This window comes from Miniopterus natalensis, chromosome 11 (assembly GCF_054644295.1).
Source record: "Miniopterus natalensis isolate mMinNat1 chromosome 11, mMinNat1.hap1, whole genome shotgun sequence".
NCBI lineage: Eukaryota > Metazoa > Chordata > Mammalia > Chiroptera > Miniopteridae > Miniopterus > Miniopterus natalensis.
Window position 1 is genome coordinate 77,588,310 of NC_142091.1, and position 6,012 is coordinate 77,594,321.

Below are 6,012 nucleotides of genomic sequence, written 5' to 3' on the forward strand. Positions count from 1 at the left end.
GGTGGCTGGTCAGGGCACTGTGGGAGAGCGACCAGGGCAGGGGTCTGGGCCTTATATGGCCCAGCAGGGCCGTCAGAGGGCGGAGCGGGCGGGAGGGGGGAAGGGGTGGGTGGGGCATTTACTAAATGATCTAGAAAACAGCTGTGGGGGCTCCCGTGGGCCACTGTGGCGAATGTTGATTCAGTTATCTGAGATTTATCTTTTTATTTATTTATCTCCCTGGGTAAATCTCCCCTCCTTTCCAATTACCCCCGTTCCAACACACCCAGTGGACCTCGGTCCCTTCCAGCCACATGCGGACCAGGCGGGCGGGATGTCCTGCCGGAAGTATGTCCTGCAGGCTCCCCACGGCCCCACCTGCCCAGGGCCGGGGCAGAACCTGCTGGGCCCAGTGAGGTGCTTCCCTGAGGTGCTTCCCCAGACAGACCTCTGTCCCCAGTTCACTCCTCTCCCTCTAGGCCCTGCCCCAGTGTCCCCCACCAAGCCCCCAGCGGCAGCAAGAGTATGGGCTCCTAGGGGGGTGCTGCCCACAAATAGGGGCTCTGCTCCCGCCCAGGCCCCAAGCCATCCCTCCCTCTAATCCCCATCAGTGGGGGTCCAGGTAATTGGAACTCGGGGAGCCCTGAACTTCCTGCCCAGAGACAGCTCTCAGGACCAAGAGGTGCTCACAGTACCTGACAATTCCCAGGGGTCCTCACAGGGCAAGGACACTAAGGGGCACGTCCCCGTGCGTCAGTTAGGGTGACCAGGAGCCGAGGGCCCTGGGCCCGCCACTCCCCGGGGGCCTGGGATGAAGCCCCTTGCCCCATCCCACTGCACCCCAGCCCCAGGCCCAGGCCCAGGCAGGCCCAGGGACCATCCTCCCTGCAGGGACCCAGGGGCCCGGGCACGCGGGGGACTCGGAGTGTGAGGCCGGAGCCAGGAGCAGCGGGGATTAGAAACCAGAGCAGGGGGCCCGGCGGGCCAATGTACCACTTTCCCGTGGGGCCTGCAAGGCTGGCTCTGAGCCCTGGGAAACCCAAGGACAAGCCCCTCCTCGGCTCCAGGGACAGGATGCACAGCGCAGCCCCTCCCGACCCCCGTCTAGAAGTGAGGCTCCCTGGGATTGAGCAGCTGGGGGTCTCTGGGTCTGAGGAGGTCAGCCCCACGGCCCCTCTGGATGGGGCAGAGGTGGTGACCGGAGGCCTGGGGGTTTGACCCTAACACCCCTCCTGGCCCCTGGCCCAGTCTCAGGTCCCAGGTGGGGCCCCAGCGTGCAGAGGCCAGGCCTCCGCTGGGATAAGCAGAACAGCGGCTGGGAAGGCGGCGGTGAGGCTCCGTCAGACCAGGTGACCAGGGTCCACCGCCCCCACCCTTTTCCCAGGCTCAGCGCCACCATCAGACCCCTGGTTAGTCTTCACCGCCTCTGGACATCAGCCCTCAAAGTGGGCGTCATGGGGCCCCTCACAGGTGAGGCCGCGGGGTGCAGGCTCCATGACATAGGGGGACAGAAGCAAACAGGACGTGTCTGGAGGTGTTGGGCCCCGGGTGCCCTTAGGCACAGACACCTGCCGCTGCTCCCGAGAACTGGGGACTGTGGGCCCGACAACGCCTCCCCTCCCCGCGCTGGGCTTCCCTGTTCCCCACGGGGACTGTTCTGGCCGCGGTGCAGGGAGACAGTCGAGGAAACTGCCAGCTGAGGCCTCTCTCCAGACAAGGGGGTGATGCCCAGGGACCCCCAGAACATCTGCTCAACCACAGCTGGCGCCTGCCCAGGGCCCAGAGCCCCATGCACGCACCCCCCCCCCCCGCCAGGCCCCACGCCCAGCAGTGTTTGCCCTGACACTGACCACAGGGAGGAGGCCACAAAGACGTCACGAAACAGCCTAAAATGACTGTTCCATGGCTCTCTGTCCACAAACCCTGACTCATCAGGAAGTGGAGGGGGGGGGCGGGAGGGGAGGGGAGGGGAGGGCCGAAAAAGAGAGGAGCAGAGAGGAAAGGGCACAGGGAGCTGGGAACAGGAAGCAGGGGAGCAGGGAGCAGGGGGCAGGGGAGCAGGGGGAGCAGGGAGCAGGGGAGGGGAAAGAAGAAGGAAAGGTTGGGGGGGAGGGGAGAAAGGGGCCCAGCAGCTGCATCCCCAGCCCTGCCTGCGCTGGTTCACTGCGTGTGATGGTTCATTTCCTGGGTCACCTCGGCCACGTTGGCCAGGCCGTGGTACCCAGTTTTTGGTCAAACACCAGTCTAGACGTTTCTGTGAAGGTATTTTTTAGTTGTGAGCAGATCTCCCTCCATAGTGTGGGTGGGCCTCGTCCAATCCGTTGAAGGCCCTAAGAGGAGACTGAGGTGGGGAGGAATTAGGCCTCCAGCTGGTCTTCAGACTCAGGCGCAACACTGACTCTCCCTGGGGCCCAGCCTGCAGGGCCTACAGTCACGTGACTGCCCTCTCCCTCTCTCCCTCTCTCCCTCTCTCCCTCTCTCCCTCTCTCCCTCTCTCCCTCTCTCCCTCTCTCCCTCTCTCTCTCTCTCTCTCTCTCATCTATATAAATGCCTTTCTCAGACCCTGGGCCCAACCCCAGATCCATAGCTCTAGCCTGGCCTGGCCTCGGTGGGCAGATGGAGGGTGCACCCCTCTGTACACCAAAGAGAGACCCCAGCCCCAGCCAGCTTGGGGACACGATCCTAGGCAGGTAAGCACCTGGGGACCCCGGTGGGCAAACAAACCAGCAAGCATGCCCACCTTCCCCCAAGACCTCCTCGAGATATCAGACAGGGCAGCATGTCCCCCTCCTGCACCTTCAAAGATTCTGACAGACCTGGGGGGGTGCAGGCCCAGGTCCCATCTCCTCCCTCTGCCCACAAGGTTTCTACAGGTAGGACATCGAACCCTTCACCACGGATGTGAAGGGTTGGGTAGGTTGGCACACAGGTGTCTGTTCCGGGGGAGAGTGGGCCGAGCCAGTGGGAGGCAGGCTGGACATCTTGGTCCAGGCTCCTCACTGAGCTTCAGGAGATCAGCCACCTTTGGCAGTCACCTCACCTCAAGACCAGGCCCAAGTGTCATGCCCTTATCCTGACCACCCTCAGCACCCTGGCCCCACGGTATAGCCACTGCTGGCCTTGCTGCTTGAGTGCCCGGGGCAGCTGCCTGTGTGGGCTTCTCCGTGGGCCAACTTCACGGTAGATGTGCTTGGTAACTTTGCTTCCGTGTGGATGGGTGGATGGATGGATGGGTGGATGGATGGATGGGTGGGTGGATGGATGGATGGACGGGTGGGTGGGTGGATGGGTGGATGGGTGGGTGGGTGGATGGGTGGATGGGTGGGTGGGTGGGTGGATGGATGGATGGGTGGATGGGTGGATGGGTGGGTGGGTGGATGGGTGGGTGGATGGATGGATGGATGGATGGATGGATGGATGGATGGATGGATGGATGGACGGATGGATGGATGGACAGATGGATGGGTGGACGGATGGATGGGTGGACGGGTGGGTGGGTGGATGGGTGGGTGGATGGGTGGGTGGGTAGGTGGATGGGTGGGTAGGTGGATGGGTGGATGGATAAGTTGATGGATGAATGGGTGGGAAAGTGGGTAGGTGTTTGAACAAACAGAATCTCTCAGGGGGATGGAGTGTGCCTTGTGCAGCAGCTCCAAGGAGCTCCCGTGTCTCCAGAGCTCACTGTGTCTAAGGGATGACCGAGGGCTCTGTCCCCAACCTCATCACAATCCTCCACAGCCCTGGGAGGCAGGTGTTCACATTACTCCATTCCAGGGATGAGGAACCCAGGATCAGAGAAGGAAAGAGATCCCTGAACAAGCCCACCCAGAGAAGGCAGAGCCGGACAGGGGTCCCAGTGAGTCCTCTGGGCCCGAGGGCACGCTGTCTGCCACTCGACGGCGGTGTGGCCATTTTTCACTGAGGGTTGACTGTCGCTCTTTGGAGAAACTCAGTATGAGTAACAGAAAATCAGAGGTTCCTGGGTGGTGTTGTGGCCCCAGGGGAGGAATCTGTCTCCTTCCTTCCCGGTGGTGCCTCCAGAACAGAGCTCTCACCTCCCCGTCCCACAGTGAGGGTGTTTCACACATTCCTGCTTCTATCCTGGGGTCCCCCAACCTCCTAATCAACTTCATTTTGCATATATTAAGGTTCACTCTTTGTGCCACAAAGTTCTGTGGGTTTTGATAAACGAATAGAGTCGTGTATTCTCCATTAACCACCCCCCACCCCACCACTCACCCTCCCTCAAAACCTTTCCCGCCACCCATCTCTCCTACCACCGCTGTCGCTGGGATTAAATATATTTTTGTGATTAATTTCAGATCTGTAGTTGCTAAAATAATTCTAGAATATAACGCAGCCATTATAAATCCTGGCTCTGATTTTACGGTGCCACAAGGAAGCACGATTTACTGGTATGAAAAGTGCAGAACAAAGTTTTGTTTCAATAATTTAAAACAGCTTCACACCAGTGTAGCTGATGCACCGTCCACTGCAGTTCAGTGTGAGTTTGCTTGGTTCCAACACAAACATGCCCCTGGCACGTGCCACACTCAGGACGGTGGGCCATGTGCACCCTCCTGGTGCCCCCGCCCTCCCATGAGGTAACGCTGACCAGTTTCCTGTCCCTGGACATGCTCCGCATTTTCTGGGGTTTGTGAAAAGGGACCCTCTCCACTGCCCATTTGCTGCCTCTTACTCAGCCTGGTTATTCTGAGATTCGTCCACATTGTTGCCCGTATCAGTGTTTCATTCCCTCTTGTTACTGAGTCGCTCTCCTTCGTGTGGAACTGAAACACTGTATCCATTCGACCAGCATTGGTGTGGAACTGAAACACTGTATCCATTCGACCAGCATTGGTGTGGAACTGAAACACTGTATCCATTCGACCAGCATTGGTGTGGAACTGAAACACTGTATCCATTCGACCAGCGGTTGGTGTGGAACTGAAACACTGTATCCATTCGACCAGTGCTGGTAGGTTGTTGGGTCGTTTCCGGTCAGAGGCTTTCACAGAGAAAGCTGCCACGGACACGCGCGGGCGCAGGATGGGGCGTCTGGGTCACACGGCAGCTGCACGTTCAGCTCTTTTCAGAAACTGGCAAACTGCTTCCCGGAGTGGGGCGCATGACAGTCCCACTAGCCGTGGGAGAGTCCGTCCCACCCCCCCACCCCCCGCTCCAGAGCCCCGTCAACACTTACGATGGTCGGTTCTGCCGGGCACGTGGGGCAGCTCCGTCTGCACTGCCCGGTGGCCAGCGGTGGCCAGCGGTGGCAAGCGCCTCTTCGGGCGCCTCCCTGCCGTCTCCGGGTCCTCCCTGGTGCAGCGTCCACTCGGGTCTTTGCCTGCCCTTTATTGGGGTATTTGAGTGGGGTTTTCTCACCGAGCCCTGAGGGTTGTTTACACATTTAGACACCCGACCTTTCTCAGAGACATTCTTTGCAAATACCTGTGTCCCTCTGTGTGGCTTGTCTTCTCATTTTCTCTCTTCTCTCTTTTTTTAATCCTAATCCTCACCTAAGGACAGTTCTTTCCGTCGCTTTTCAGAGAGAGTGGAAGGGAGAGAGAGAAACACAGACGTGAGAGCGACACATGGACGGGTTGCCTCCCCCACGCACCCCGAGCGGGGCCAGGGATCGAGCCTGCAACTGAGGTGAGTGCCCTTGGCCAGAATCAAACCCGGGTCCAGGGGCCGACGCTCCAACCACTGAGCCACACCGGCCAGGGCTCTTAACAGTGTCTTTTGAAGGGTAGTTTTTTATTTTGGTGAAGTCCAATTTATCCGCTTGCTCTTTTACGGGCTGTGTCTCTGGCGTAAGATATATGCCGCAAGTGTTTTCTCCTACATTTTCTCCTGGAGATTTTATACTTTTCGCTCTTACGTGACCCACTCTGAGCTAATTCTTGCATGTGGTGTGAGGTATGGCTTGAAGTCTATTGCGTTGCCCGAGGGTAGCCCGAGTCCCTGCACCTTCGGCCGACAAGCTGTCCTTTCCTCAGGGTCCTTTGCTACTTTGTAAAAAAATAAAAA